The sequence below is a fragment of the Macrotis lagotis genome, chromosome 5 (assembly GCF_037893015.1).
Source record: "Macrotis lagotis isolate mMagLag1 chromosome 5, bilby.v1.9.chrom.fasta, whole genome shotgun sequence".
Lineage (NCBI taxonomy): Eukaryota > Metazoa > Chordata > Mammalia > Peramelemorphia > Peramelidae > Macrotis > Macrotis lagotis.
In genome coordinates this window covers 56604249-56618997 of record NC_133662.1, presented here as the reverse complement: position 1 = coordinate 56618997, position 14749 = coordinate 56604249, and the positions used below count along the sequence as shown (strand labels likewise).

The 14749-nt window shown below is 39.6% G+C and overlaps 1 protein-coding gene across 5 annotated transcripts in view; it reads right to left on the bottom strand.

The window, feature by feature from the left end:
* Positions 1–14444, bottom strand: part of FAM135A (family with sequence similarity 135 member A) — a 115881-nt gene extending 101437 nt beyond the window's left edge. For 4 of the 5 annotated variants that reach the window (XM_074237300.1, XM_074237303.1, XM_074237302.1 and 1 more), the window contains exon 1: positions 14188–14396. The gene's annotated coding sequence lies outside the window, so the exon portion shown is untranslated. The other variant, XM_074237301.1, reaches the window with a different exon arrangement.
* Between the last annotated feature and the right edge of the window lie 305 nt (positions 14445–14749).

The window sequence follows — 14749 nt, the reverse complement described above, 5'->3', positions numbered from 1 at the left end:
TTAAAACAGAAAAAGATGATGTAAGTATGTATGTGAGTGCTTGAGGAAGATAAAATGATACAGAAAAGGAATTGATGAAATAAGTAGGGACAATCAATCAATTAATCAACAAGCATTTATTATGTGTCTGGCACTATATTAGGCACTGGGGGGGGTAACAAAAGAAACAAATTATATAGCCATTTCTCTCAGGGAGCTTACATTCTGTAGAGAAGAGATATGAATACATTTAAATTCAAATAAAAGCAATATATACAAAATATGGCATACAAGGTAATTTGAGGAGGGGAGGCCCTAAAACTGTAAATCAAGCAAGGTCTTATATAGGAGGTAACTGAGTGAACTTATTTAGTAAACTAGATTTCTAAGATGCAAAGGTGAGGAAAGAATATAGCCCATAAGAGAGCAAGTTTGATGGATCACAAAAATACATGACAAGAAGCAGCAATGTTTGAGGCTAGAAAGGAAGACTGAAATCAAGTTGTGAAGAGGAATTTTTATATTTTATATTTCGGGTAAGAGGGAGTTCGAGGAGTTAAATGTGTAGAAAAGAGAGTGACATAGTCAGATCAATGATGGATTTGGAAGAGAATAAACCTGAGGTAGGTAAACCCACCAGGTTATTGCAAGAGGTAATGAGGGGCGGAACTAGTGTGGTAGCTGTGTGAATGGAGAAGATGGAGAATTAAGACAAGTCTTAATAGAATAATAGGTAGAATTAATGACTTGACAACTGAATGGATACCTGGGGTAAGGAAGAATCAATTAACAATCATTTATTCAGGACCTACTATGAACCAGGCATTGGGTCTAGTGCTAAAGATACTAAAACAAAAGAGAAACAGTCCCTGCCCTCAAAAGGACTTGACATTCTAAAGTTTATACAAAATGAAAAGTCAAGAATGGTTTAGAGATTGCAAACTTCTAATTATTGACAAGAAAAGGGAAAGAAAGTACACAAGCTGTGAAGCTGTTTAAACCCCTTAAGCCCAGAGATCCCACTACCAGAACATACTCCAAAGGAAATTAGTAAGAGCAACAAAAGAAAAATCCAATCATACAAAAATGTTCATAGAAGCATTATTTGTGATAACAAGAAAGTTAGACACAACATATGTACTTGAGAATTATGAGGATGAAAAATGGTATGTGGATATAATGGAATAAATATTACCCCATCACAAGAAATAATATTACTGCCTCAGAGAAACTTTGGGACAAATTACATGAAATACTACTTTGTGAAGAATGCAAAGTCAAAATAATATATAATATATATATAATATATAAAAATATATATAAAAATTCAAAGATTCAAATAAAGTCAACACAGGTAAAAAAGTGAGGGAAAAGAAAATAAAAAGTTGTTATTCTTTGTTATGATTAATTTTTTCAGTATTTCCTCACTTATTTTTGAAATATCATAATATGAGAGCATACACAAACAACAAGCAAACATCTCTTAACACATAAAAAGTTTGAGTACCCCTAATTTATTCAAGTTTCTTTTAGTATGTGACTAGTCAAAGAGTTCCCCAGATTCAAGATCACTTTTCTTTACCCAATAATTAAAAGATAGGAATCGTCTAGAATATCCTCTATGTGGTGTGTGGTGGAATCATAAAATTTAGATCTGGAAGGAACTTAAAAAAGATAGTCTAAACCCCTTTCATTTTTTACAGACGAGTAGTAAAAAATATCCAAAGTTCCAAGTTTCTTGGAAATGAAAATGAATGTGGAGGATTATATTAGGTCCCTGTGAACCTTCAACCAAAATTTGATGTGGAATATTCCTCCTATGAGTGAACTATTTTTAAAATTAAAAAAATAATAATAGTAATAGTTGTAGGTATGGCCAGGTGGCGCAATGGATGGAGCACCAGCCCTGGAGCCATGAGCACCTGAGCCCACATCTGGCCCTGTACACCCAACAATCACCCAGCCATGACATGCAAGCCACTCCAACCCCACTGCCCTGCAAAAACTAAAAAAAGGGAAAAAAAGACCCAAAATGAAATAGCAATAATAGTAGGGGTGGCTGGGTGGCAGACAGAGCATTGGCCCTTGAGCCAGGAGCACCCGGGTCCAAATCCAGCCTCAGATACCCAACGGTAACCCTGACATGCAGGCCCAGGCAGGCCACCCAGCCCCATTTGCCCTGCACCTCCCCTCCCAAAATAATAATAATAATAATAATAAGTGTGCTTGAATCTTTGTTCCAACACCAACAACTCTATCATGGGTGGATCACATTCTTTATGATAAGTCCATGGCAAAAGTTATTTCCATATTTTTCCACTGTTGCCATTGCTGATCACAACGCCCTCCTTTCTTATTTCTCCACTACCATGCACTATATTTTCTCTCTCCTTTCACTCTGACTCTGCTGTAGGGTCGCTGAGTGGCGTAGCAGACAGATCCCTGGCCCTGGGGCCAAGAGGCCCTGAGCCCCCACACCACCCCTTAGGCCCAGCATCCACCTGGCCCTATGGTCCGGGACAGGCCTTCCAATCCCAGCCCCTTGCAAGAAGTAAAAAAGAAAATGTGTTATATCTGACCACTCTCCCACCACGGTCCATCCTTCCCCCTGTCCCCCCCCCCCCCCCGCTTCTTACTCCAGATGCCTATACCCCATTGAGTATATATGCTGTTTCCTCTCCTAGCCACCTCTGATGAGAGCGAAGATTCCCTCATTCCGCCTTGCCTTCCCCCCTTCCATAACATTACAATAGCTCATTGTAATAAAGAAAAATCTTATTATGTGAAATATCTTGGCCTATTCCCCCTCTTTTTCTTTCTCCCATTACATTTCCCTTTTTCCTATGGACTCCATATTTTATCTTCAAATTCAGCTTTCTCCTGTGCTTCAACTATAAAAGCTCCTTCTACCTGCTCTATTAACTGAGAAGGTTCATGAGTATTATCAGTGTCATTTTTCTATACAGGAATACATGCAGTTCATCATCATCAAGTCCCTCATATTTTCCCCTTCTCCTCCAATCTCTATGCTTCACCTGAGTCCTGTATCTGAAGATCAAACTTTCTGTTCAGCTCTGGCCATTCTAACAGGAACATTTGAAATTTCCCTGATTCAGTGAAAGTCCATCTTTTTCCCTGGAAGGGGATGTTCAGTTTTGCTGGGTAGTTGATTCTCGGTTGCATTCTAAGCTCTTTTGCCTTCCAGTATATTGTATTCCAAGCCCTATGAGCTTCCAATGTAGTTGCTGCTAAGTCCTGTGTGATACTGACTGCAGCTCCACGATATTTGAATTGTGTCCTTCTGGCTGCTTGTAATATTTTCTCTTTGACTTGGGAGTTCTGGAACTTGGCTATAATGTTGCTAGGGGTTGGTTTTTTGGGGATCTCTTTCTCGGGGGGATCGGTGGATTCTCTCCATTTCTATTTTGCCCTCTGCTTCTAGTATATCAGGGCAATTTTCCTGTAGTAATTCTTAGAAAATGATGTTGAAGCTCTTTTCCTGATCGTGACTTTCAGGTATTCTAATAATTTTTAAATTATCTTTCCAAAATCTGTTTTCCATATCAGTTGTTTTTTCAATGAGATGTTTCACATTTTCTTCTAATTTTTCATTTTTTTTTTTGGTTTTAGAGTATTGAATCCTGATTTCTGGTAAATTCATCAATCTCCCTGAGTTCTATTCTTTGTCTGAAGGATTTGTTTTCCTCAGAGAGTTTTCCTATCTCTTTTTCCATCTGGCCAATTTTGCTTTTTAAAGCATTCTTCTCCTCAATAACTTTTTGAACTGTTTTATCCATTTGACCTAAGCTGGTTTTTTAGCATGCTATTTTCTTCCGCATTTTTTGGATTTCCTTGACTAAGCTGCTGACTTCATTTTCATGTTTTTCCTGCATCTCTCTCATTTCTTTTCCCAGTTTTTCTTCTAATTCCCTCATTTGATTTTCAAAAGTCTTATTTGAGCTCTGTCATAGCCTGAGCCCAATTTCTATTTTTCTTGGAGTCTTTAGATGCAGGAGCTTATGCTTCTTCATCTTCAAACTGAGTGTTTTGATCCTTCTTGGGCTCATATGCAAAATATTTCTCAATGGTGTTCCTCTTTTTTCTCTGCTTGCTCATTTTCCCAGCCTAAGCCTGTTTTGGGGGTGCTTCCTTAGCTTTTGGGACACTCCCACAAGGATCTCAGTGTGTGAGGCTCTGTCTTCCCTCCTGGTCTGTGAATGACCATATGTGCCCCTCTCTGGGGCTGAGGTGGGGGGGGAGCCTAGACTGCAATCAGGATCTGAATGTGGTCAGAGCCCCAGAGTCCTGTTCCAGGGGCAGAGGACAGAGCTCTGCAGTCTCCCTTCACTCCTCTCCCTAGGTTCAATGGGTTCATGCCCTGGGCTCCTGCTTACTGGCTCCGCCTGCTTCTGTTTCCTGGATCTGGGCTGCTTGCTGTGTGCCCTGAGGGCTGGGCTTCACGTGCTGCTCTGGCAGAGGTTCCCCCCCCCACTGTTCCCCCAATTTGTGCCCGATGTTCCCAGGGCGTAGATCAGGAAACTCCCCGGCTGCTGTGAGCTGGGCTCCCAGCACCTCGGGGCTTCCTCCAGGAGGCTGAAGTTTTTTCCCTTTGGTGAGCCACCCCTCCGGCGGGCTGCCCTGCCAACCCTGGGGAGCAGAGCCTTTCTGCTCTTTTCCAGGTTACCCTGAGTAGGAGAACTGCCTCACTGGGTCCCTCTGTGGGTTCTGTCTCTCAAAAATTTAGTCAGAGTCCTTAGTTTCCAAGATTTATGAGAGAGCACCCAAGACACAATCTGTTCTGTTCTTGTTGCCATCTTGGCTCCGCTCTCCCTGAGTGAACTATTTTTGAAAGGCTTGTCCACATCTGTCTGGGATGAATTTGCCTGGATGGTTGTGGCTACTAAGTTTTCTGCTAATGTGTAATTAACTCCAATTGCAGTCAAAGTTGAAGAGTACAGCTTAAACATCTTGAATACTAGTATTGTCTGGATCCCTGCCACTGAGGTACAAACTTCCACTTAGCCAGAGTCCAACAGAAGTTCTATTAACAGAAAATAGGCATGTGAGAATTGTATTACTTCCTACCATTCTGACTGACCACTTCTTACATATTATTTCATGTTCTACTTAATTCTGACCATTGATAAAATACTCAGAAACCTGAGTATCATGGATTCCAGCTATGATAAATGGTAGGCTCGGGATCCTATGTGAACTTAATGGCATTAATTCCAGCCCAGTGAGTATACCTTAGTAATTCTGAACTACTTGAGTGGTAGGTAAAAAATTATAAGGTATCTAACTTTGAATTGGCCCACTAAACAAACTGTGCTATTCCAAGTGGCAAAACATATGATATTTATCCTTAATAAAATCTAATTCTCTTTTCCCTAGTATCATGAAGTGATTGGTCAATGTTACAAAAGTCAAGTAATTATATAGATTTTACAATAGTGTGCCTTGAGCATCCAGGGCTGTCGGAAGTTATTGTCTAAAGCAGACATCTGACACATTTTCTAGCTGGATTAAGCCTTCTCATCACTGATGTCCTACAGAATTCCTTCCTGCGCATTACTCTTTTCTATACTGTTTCACTTGGTGATCTCATCAGCTCCCACGGATTTAATTAGCATCCCTATGCCAATTCTCAAATCTACCAATCCTAACTAAGCTCTCTGCTGACCTCCAATTTCACATCTCTAACTCCTTGTCAAACATCTCAAACTCATTCTCTTTTCTCCCAATTCTTCTCCTCCTTCTTCCCATCTCCCATACTTTTCTTATTACTATGGAGAACAACACTATCTTCCAGGCTCACAACCTAGGTGTCACCCTCCTCAAAATCTTTCATTCACCATGGCCAATCTGTTGCTAAGGCCTGTGAGTTTCACCTTCGCAACATCTTTTGAATACATAACCTTCTCTCCTTTAACACCACTACCACCCTGGTGCACCTCATTACCTAACACACAGACTATTTTTTTTCGTAAGGCAAAAGGGGTTAAGTGGCTTGCCCAAGGCCACATAGCTAGGTAATTATTAAGTGTCCGAGACCGGATTTGAACCCAGGTACTCCTGACTCCAGGGCCGGTGCTTTATCCACTACTCCACCTAGCTGCCCCTAACACCCAGACTATTGCAGTAGACTACTGGTGGATCTACCTACCTAAAGACTTTATTCATTCCAATCCACCCTTCCAACCAAAGTAACTCTCCTTAAATACAGGTTCAACTATGTCATCCCCTGGTAACCCCAATTCAATAAACTCTGGTGTTTTCCTATCACTCCTAGGATCAAACACAAAATCTCTTTTAGCATTCAAAGTCTTTTCATAACCCAGCCTCTTCCTACTTCTTCAGTATTCTTACACCTTGTTTCTTGCCATGAACTCTTCAATCTAGGGATAATATCCTCCTTAAAATTCCAGGAACAAAACAGTCCATATCTCACTTCCAAGCATTTTCTCTGTCTGCCTCCCATGTTTGTAGTACTATCCCTACTCATCTCTGTCTACTGATTTTCCTGATTTTCTTTAAGCTCCAACTAAAATCCCATCTTCTAAAAGTCTTTTCCCATGTTTTCCCCTCTGTTAATTATTTCCTATTTATTCCGTATCTAACTTGTTTGTACATATTTAGTTGCTTCTTGTTTCCCCAATTAAATTGAGAGCCTCATAAGGGTGGAGGATCTTTTTGGTTCCTTTTTGATCCTCTGCACTAAGCATAGTTGAAGACAAAATATTGAAGACAAAAAATGTTCATTGACTGACTGAACTCACTCCAATACCAGTTGTGTTTAACAGAGTCAAATGAGCAGAAAACCTGCTCCCCACATTGCACTATATCAAACTAAGCCCAACAGCTCCAATTTCTGTCAACCAAATCTACTCACACTGATTCACACTAGTTACAGTAATTCTTAGAAAAATGAAATGGAAAAAAAGAAGATTCTTCATATCTCTCTTCCCTCCTTGTAAGAGTTTTAGTGCTATTTGTTTAACAAAATGAGGAGGAAGGAGAATTTTAATCTTGCCACATTATAATTTATCACCATTTTCCACCTTACTACTCTATTCTGGGACTTTCTGACTTGTCTATTATGTTACTGTATTAGGTTCCTTTTCCTCCTCTCACCCCCAATTTTGAACTTCCTTTTGCATTTTGTCTTCCCCATTAGACTAATAAGTTCTTTGAAGTTTATATTTCCAATATTTATATAGTACCTGGTACACAGTGCCTTATGAAGGTATGTAGTTGTTGCTATGATGTAAGCCTATATATACATATTCTGGTGGAGCGGAAAGAAGTTCTAATAAAGCATAATAAATGCTTTTGAGAATCAAAGGTGAATCTATTACTTTCAACATCAAGAACCTAAATAACAGTTAAATTGAGACAGGCCTTTTGCTTGGGATTACCATCCTATTTTGCTTCCATGCTAAAAGGTAGGTACTTTCATAGAATTCTGGAATGGAATCAGAAAGGCCTGGGTTCAAGTCCCACCCAACTGGCTAGTAAATACTTTCCACCTATATAACTAAGGGTAAGTCACAACCTCTCTTAAGTCACAGTTTTCTTATCTGAAACATGGGACAGATTATACTCATAGAATCTATCTTAAAGGGTTTTTTGTGAGCTCAAAAAAGATACCGTATGAAAAGGACTTCGTAAACAATGCTCTTTATGAATGTTAGGTATACCCAACTATGTCCCTATTCTATTAGGAAACATTATGTTTTTTCCCCCCAGATCTAAGATCCAATAAGCAAGCTGTGTCCTGAACTTGGCATAATAATCCTTCATGCTCATTTTCTGGAACTGATAATCGTTGAGCTCAGGCAAGCACCAAGAGACCTAGACATGAAACCCTGTTACAAGCAGACTTTTTGTCACCAGACAACTTTGCCTGTTGCTATTGTGCCTCACTACTGTTGCTACACTACACTGCTTGACTCTTTTATCTATCCACAAGTATATAAATCAAGGTTCAGTCACACTAAGGCGGGTACCCCCATAGAGGCGGGACCTCGGCACATATAACTAATCTGCTTCCTTGCAGCTAGCCATTTCATTCACTTTGAAATTAAACTTCCGTTTGATTCTTACTCTCCTGTCTTTAGCTGGATCTTTTCTATTCTGGCCATCTACAGATTAGAGATTAGTTTGGTCCTGTTGACATGATCAATATCAATTCCAAACTACAACTTCTAAATCCTTAATCACTAATGTTAGTTACAAACAAAAATCACAGAAAGAATATATTATTCTAAGCATTACACAAATCTTATTGTTTTCTAAAGTCTTGCTCTAATGGTTTCTCTTGGCATAACGAGAATCCTGAGTTAATCTTGAGTTCTTAAAGATTTTGCCAGCAGAACACAAGAAATGGAAGGCCCCACTAGTCTGGAATGGCTTAAATGTTAAGTTTGGTAAAGGATAATTTGTCTATATCTGAGGACCACTCAAATGGGGTTTAGGGAATATCATCATCCTCCTGTGATGTGATGAATCTTTTTGTCCATGGTAACTGATGAAGGCAAGGATCATCTGTGATTTGTATGAAGGAGTAGTTGTAGCAATGAAACTACACAGAGTCTGTTGTATTGAAGTAAATTTTAGGAGTGGCTTTTAATAGCAGTTTCTGAGTTACATTTATAGATCATTAGCTGCTTAAATGTTATGTTTAGGTAATAGCTAGAGAAACTCAGTTGAAAAAATAAACTAGTGGGGGGGGGATCCAGATTACAAAAATTAAATAAAAATTTTCAGGGGGCGGCTAGATGGCACAGTGGATAGAGCACCGGCCCTGAAGTCAGTAGTACCTGAATTCAAATCCAGCCTCAGACACTTAACAATTACCTAGCTGTGTGGCCTTGGGCAAGCCACTTAACCCCTATTTGTCTTGCAAAAACCTAGAAAAAAAAATTTCAGGAACATATGATATATAAAATAAATTATCTTGTATTGAAATCCAGAATGTTTTTGTATCTAAATAATTTTATCTTTACAGGTACTGAGTTGCTAGCTGCATGCCCTTTTTTTCCTATATTGCTCAAATCAAGATTAACTACTCCAAACATCTTAGAGGCAGTAGACTTTAAAGAAATACTTAAACCTAAATCTAAAATACTGCCCTGAGATCTTACAGCGTAAGTAAAAATTATTTCTTCCAAATGGTCACAACTGCATCAAGATAGTCCACAAAAACAACACCCTAACAACTTTTTAGTCCAGACCTATTATTTCATTAGTAGGGAACTATTGGTATGGGACTTCCCTTGGTAATTATTAGTATGGGATGTTCCGCAACATATGATCTTAAGAGAGTTGCTGAGGACATTGAGAGATTAAGTGCCTTGCCCAGAGTTATATAGTTAGTATATGGAGTAAAGGGTGAATATGGGTATATTATGCTGTCTCACACCTGGAGCATCATAATCCATATTTTGAAAATTCCGGTCCCAGAAAAATGTTTCCCAATCTGACTGACTGTGATTTTTCTAGTTTCTTATACTATTTTACTAAATAGTAAAATACTATGATACTGAGGGAATTTTCATTCAAAATACTGCAATTTGGAATTATGCCCAAAAGACAATCAAACTGTGCCTATCTTTTGATCCACTAATACCACTACTAGGTCTATATTCCAAAGAAATCATTAAAAAGGAAAAAGACCCACAGGCACAAAAATATTTCTAGCTTTTTGCAGTGGCAAGTTGAAGGAATGCCCATCAATGGGGAATGACTGAAAAAAAATTGTCATATATGAATGTACTACTGTTCTGTAAGAGATCATGAGAAGGTGGACTTCAGAAAAGCCTGAAAAAACTTGCATGAACTGATGCTGAGTGAAGTGAGCAGAACCAGGAGAACATTGGACACATTTATGGCCACACTTCAAGAGGATCAACTATGATGGATGCAGCTCTTCTCAGCAGTTCAGTGATCAAGGAAAATCCTGAGAGATCTCATATGGAAAATGTCATCCACATCCGGAGAAAAAACTATGGAGTCTGAATTCAGAACAAAGTATTTCATGTTCACTTTTTAAAAACTTCTTCATGTTGTTTCTTTCTCTCTCATCCCTCCCCGCTTAGTTTAATTCTTCTTTCACAACATGACTAAATGATAAACACGTTTGTACACATACAACCTATATTAGATTGTTCACTGCCACGGAGAGGGGGAGGAAAGTAAGGGAGGTAGAAAACCAAGGAACAAAGCCTTGCAAAAGGATGAATGTTGAAAACTATCTTTCATGTAGTTGGAAAAAATAAATAAAAATGTAGAATAAGCAAAGAAAAAAATCCACCAAAATACTTTAAACTCAGCTTTCTAGACCATAATATAAAATATAAGTTCAATGTACAATACAAATGGGGTCAACATAAAAGGATGCAGGACTTTGAGGAGAGAATCGCCTAGTGGATAGGAAGGTCTCAGCAAAAAGATCATCTTGAAATTTAGAAAGAAAAAAAGACAAATAAATGGACGATATCAGTATCTTCGTGCACAAAAATACTAGATTTTAAAAAGTTGGTGAGAAAAAAAAATGTTCCTATTCCAATTAAAGAAATCAAATTTCTACTTGCTACTTCACTCGCCTGGCCTGACCCCCCCACAATGAATAACTGAAGTTTCTCTGCTAACTTTATTATATTTTTAAAGCATATGATAATAAATCATGCTTTACTATGAAATATATTACTTTGCCATTAACTTAGTGGAAATGTATGACAATCTCAGAAAAAGAGAACAGTTGTACTAGTTTCTTATTCCCCTAGGTACACTAAATACCCAGCCTTGATTCTCTTGGGGTCAATGGTGATTAAAGATCAGGGTGGTTTTGAAGACTCTCATTCTCTGCTCTGAAGACTACAGTAATGGTAGAGCAAAGTACAAGCTTGCCAGATTTAAATTTGCCTTACCTTTGCCAATATAGAACTGGCAAGCTTATATTTAAAGCTTTGACCTTGGGGCGTAGATTACTCTGAGATGTTTACAGTCAGCAGTACTTCTAATTGAAGTCTATGACTTACTGGCAACTTATGAAAATTACAGAAGGCAGTTGTCACAGATACCACAGCATCTAAAAACAATCACAAAAGGGACAGGTGAATCCTAAAAAAAAACAAAAAAAAAAAACCCAACTTAAAAGAAATTTCAAAGAAATAAATAAACTAGCAGTATAGTTGAGTATGTAAGCAAGCTATTCTTGGTATGCAGATAGAAGCATCCAGAAAACTGTAAGGTTTAGACTTCCCTATGAGACATAATTCAGAAGAGAATCCAGGATATAGGAAGTATCTCATAATGATTATGAAAAGATGATAGAAGTTATTCAAAATGTCTCCCTACTTAATTATATAATATTAACCAAAATAATGGATCAGATTAAAAAAATGGGATCACAATATCTAAAGTAGAAAGTTGATATCTACTTCACTGATGTTAATATTCAGGTGAACCTATGTGAAAGGAAAAAAAAAGACAAAAATTGGATTTTTAAAAAGTTTATTGCTTTTAATAAGCAAGCATACTAAAGGTTCAAAGTTTAGAACCTGCACCATTTCTAGTGCCATTTTGTTTTTACAAATGACAAATATTGTAGAATAGTCCCACTTTTTTACATTGCAAAAAAAAAAAATTTCAAGTTTAACAATTTAAACTTTATAATGTATCAAAAAATCAACGGAATCATCAAAAATTCTTCCCATCTTCTCTTGCATTTTTCCTTTTACACTTTCTTCTAAATTGTCATTATCAAACAAAATAAACACCTATTTCAACTTTATCCACAGGCTGCCTTGCCCTTAAAAACAACTAAAAAGCTTAATTCACAACTTAATTTTCAAGTAGACTGTCTTGACTAGTAGAACCAGGGCAACTTTCCATTTTCACTTAAACCTCACATTTCTGAAATCTCATTTCCCTGTCCCTCAACTACATTCCCCCCCAAAAGGAAAGAAAAAGCCAAAAGTTAAAGAATGTCTACCGAATGTAAACTCCTGGAGGATGAAGAATGCATCTGTCTGAATTCTAAGTACCAGAGTGATTAACTAATAATCACACATAATTGTAATGATAAAATTTTGTCACCACAAAGCACAATATCTGAAAATTTAAAAGTTCCATAAGAACTATGTCAAATATTTTTTGTCAGAATCAAAAATGAATACTTAAAATCTACCTTGACCTACATGTCATTTGAGTTTAACATACTACTCTAAGAATTCAAAACATTATTATTAAGCTCTCATAAAGCATTTTTTGTCTATAAACACATTAAATTCATTTAACTGGCTATCCTTCACAAACTACTATGAGATTAGTGAGTCACAATCATTATTTACATTTTGCAGGTACTGAGACAGACAGATTAAGTTCTGCAAAGTTATGTAATAAATCATAATTATAATTCAAATCTCCACTAGTTTTGTGCCCCATTATGTCACTCCACTGTAATCCCTATAGATTAGTGGGGTTGCTTAATAAAATGTCAGCAAAAGAAATAAGAGTATATGACTTTATGCATATTTAAAAGTAAAGATGGCTATGTCTTTTCTAGAGAGAATGGCTTCCTGCAGAACGGCAGTTTAAATAGATGAACTCAAAAGACCCTAATATTAAGTAAAACCTAAAAAACTCAGGAGTCCCCTACCTTCCACCACACATAATAGCAGTTGGTTCTTCTAAGATGTTTGTTTTAATAACAATGGGTTGGAAAACCTGTTCTCAACTTATTTCAGTTATGCCTCTGATTCATTTTGTCTCTTTTTATAAAGAACCAACCTTTCTGCCTTTTGCATTTCTCTCTCTAAAATTGGAACAAAATTATTTATCTCCTACATTATACAGGTATTTTGAGGAAAAAAAATGCTGTTTGTAGAACACTTAAAACTACCAAATGAAATGTGTAGTTGTAGTTAGTCTTCAAGCCTAATAACATTAACCAAAAGCAAATGGCTCTAAATTAAAGAAATTTAAAGAAAAAACTGAAAAAAAAAACCCCCAAGCTATATAGTGCTACAAAAATTATGTATTCTACTTTTGTTTTTACTATAGGATGGATTTTTATAAAAAAAGTTTAAAATTAACTGTACAACAAAAGTCTACAGGAACTCAAAGGTTGTACTGCCTCTTGTTTAAAGAATTCAGAAATATTTACATCTATTTTCTGACTACCCAAACTTCCATCTTTTCCCAGCAAACTAAGGCATTTACACTAAATAGGGACAACAGCTATTTACTGATCCCAGGAAACAGTAAGATAGTTTTAAGATTAATAAAAAAAAACACCAAATGCTCAAAATGTACGATATGCTCAATTCAAATCACTTATGTATTTTTACATAATGAATTACGTATCATTAAACAGCAGCTAAAAATACTAAACATCTCTTCAACAAGAACAATAAATGACTTCATAATAGTTTTGGAATGTATTTTTTGGAGATGGGTCAACTTTTCCCCAACCATAATTTGTTAGTTTACAGTTTCAGCAGCCTACGTACATGTACCTTTATTACCGGCTTGGGTCCTTAAATATTAGTCATAGACCGCTCCCATGGCTGAGACCATTCCAACAAGTAGAGAAAATTAATTAAGGGAAATATCAGCAATTTGCAACAGAACAAGGAAAAGAAGAGTAAGACGGAAAGCCAAATTTGAGCGCCGGGGATGCGGAGAGGAAGAAAAGAAATACCTGAGAGGCAGCAAACAAAGGGCACCCCAACAACTCCAGCAAAGAGAGCGGACGGGCAAGAGGGAAGTTGAGGAGGGGTCTGGCTTAAAATGCAAGGGATGAATGGAGGCGTGAACTTGGAATGGGGAGGCAGAGGGGGGCAGCGGCACAGGAGACCGGGACGGACGGGGCTGGAAGGTAAGGTGTGAGAAGCTAAGGCGATGCTCGAGCAGAAAAGGTGATAAAAAAAAACTGACCAAAAACAATGAAGAGAGGGCAAAAAGCCCGGGGTGGGTGGGGGGTGAAGGGGAGGAAAGGGTCGTGGAGGCAGGGGAGTGAGTGAGAATGGGAGACGGATGACAGGGAGGAACAAGGCAGACCGATGCCCCCCCAAATCATAGGGGAGCGAGGGGCAGCCGCGCCACCAGCGCGGAGGGAGGGTCCCCCGAGCTCCGGGTTCGGAGGAAGGGGCTGTCAAAGCGGGGGGCCCGGGGCGGCGGCAGCAGTCGGGGGGCAATTACCTCTGGCCCGGCTCGGCTCCTCGTCCCGGTCAGAGCACGCGGCCCTGCCCCGGATCCACACCATCCCGCCCCCGGGGGTCCCTCACATCTCCGCCGCTGCGGATCCCGCGGAGGAGCCGGTGGGTCGCCGCCGCCCCGCCACCAGCCCCGTCGTGCAGCCAGCGCGCATGCGCGGCCACCCCGGCGCCCCAGGGAGCCCGGGGGCCAGCCCGGCGTTACCTGCGATCAACAGGTCCCGACGCCGCCGCCGCGCCCCCCCCTCCCTCCCCACGCACAGCCTCGGCCCCACCCCGCTCGGCCCGGCGCCCCGCCCCCTTCCTCAGCCTCGGGCTCCGGCTGAGATGGCGCGGGACTTCGCGCGGGACGGCCCGAGCTCTCGCGAGATCGGGGCGCTGGCGTCAATAAAGAGCGCGAAGGGCGGCCGCTCGACGCGCGTCCGACGGGCCGCGGGGAAGCCGCGGCGAGAAGCGGGAGCGGGCGGCGGGCGCGCCGAGCCCGGCCTTCCCCGGAGAAGGGGCCGCGGGACGGCGCTGCGAGCGCGCGTGTCTGTGGGTGAGGATGG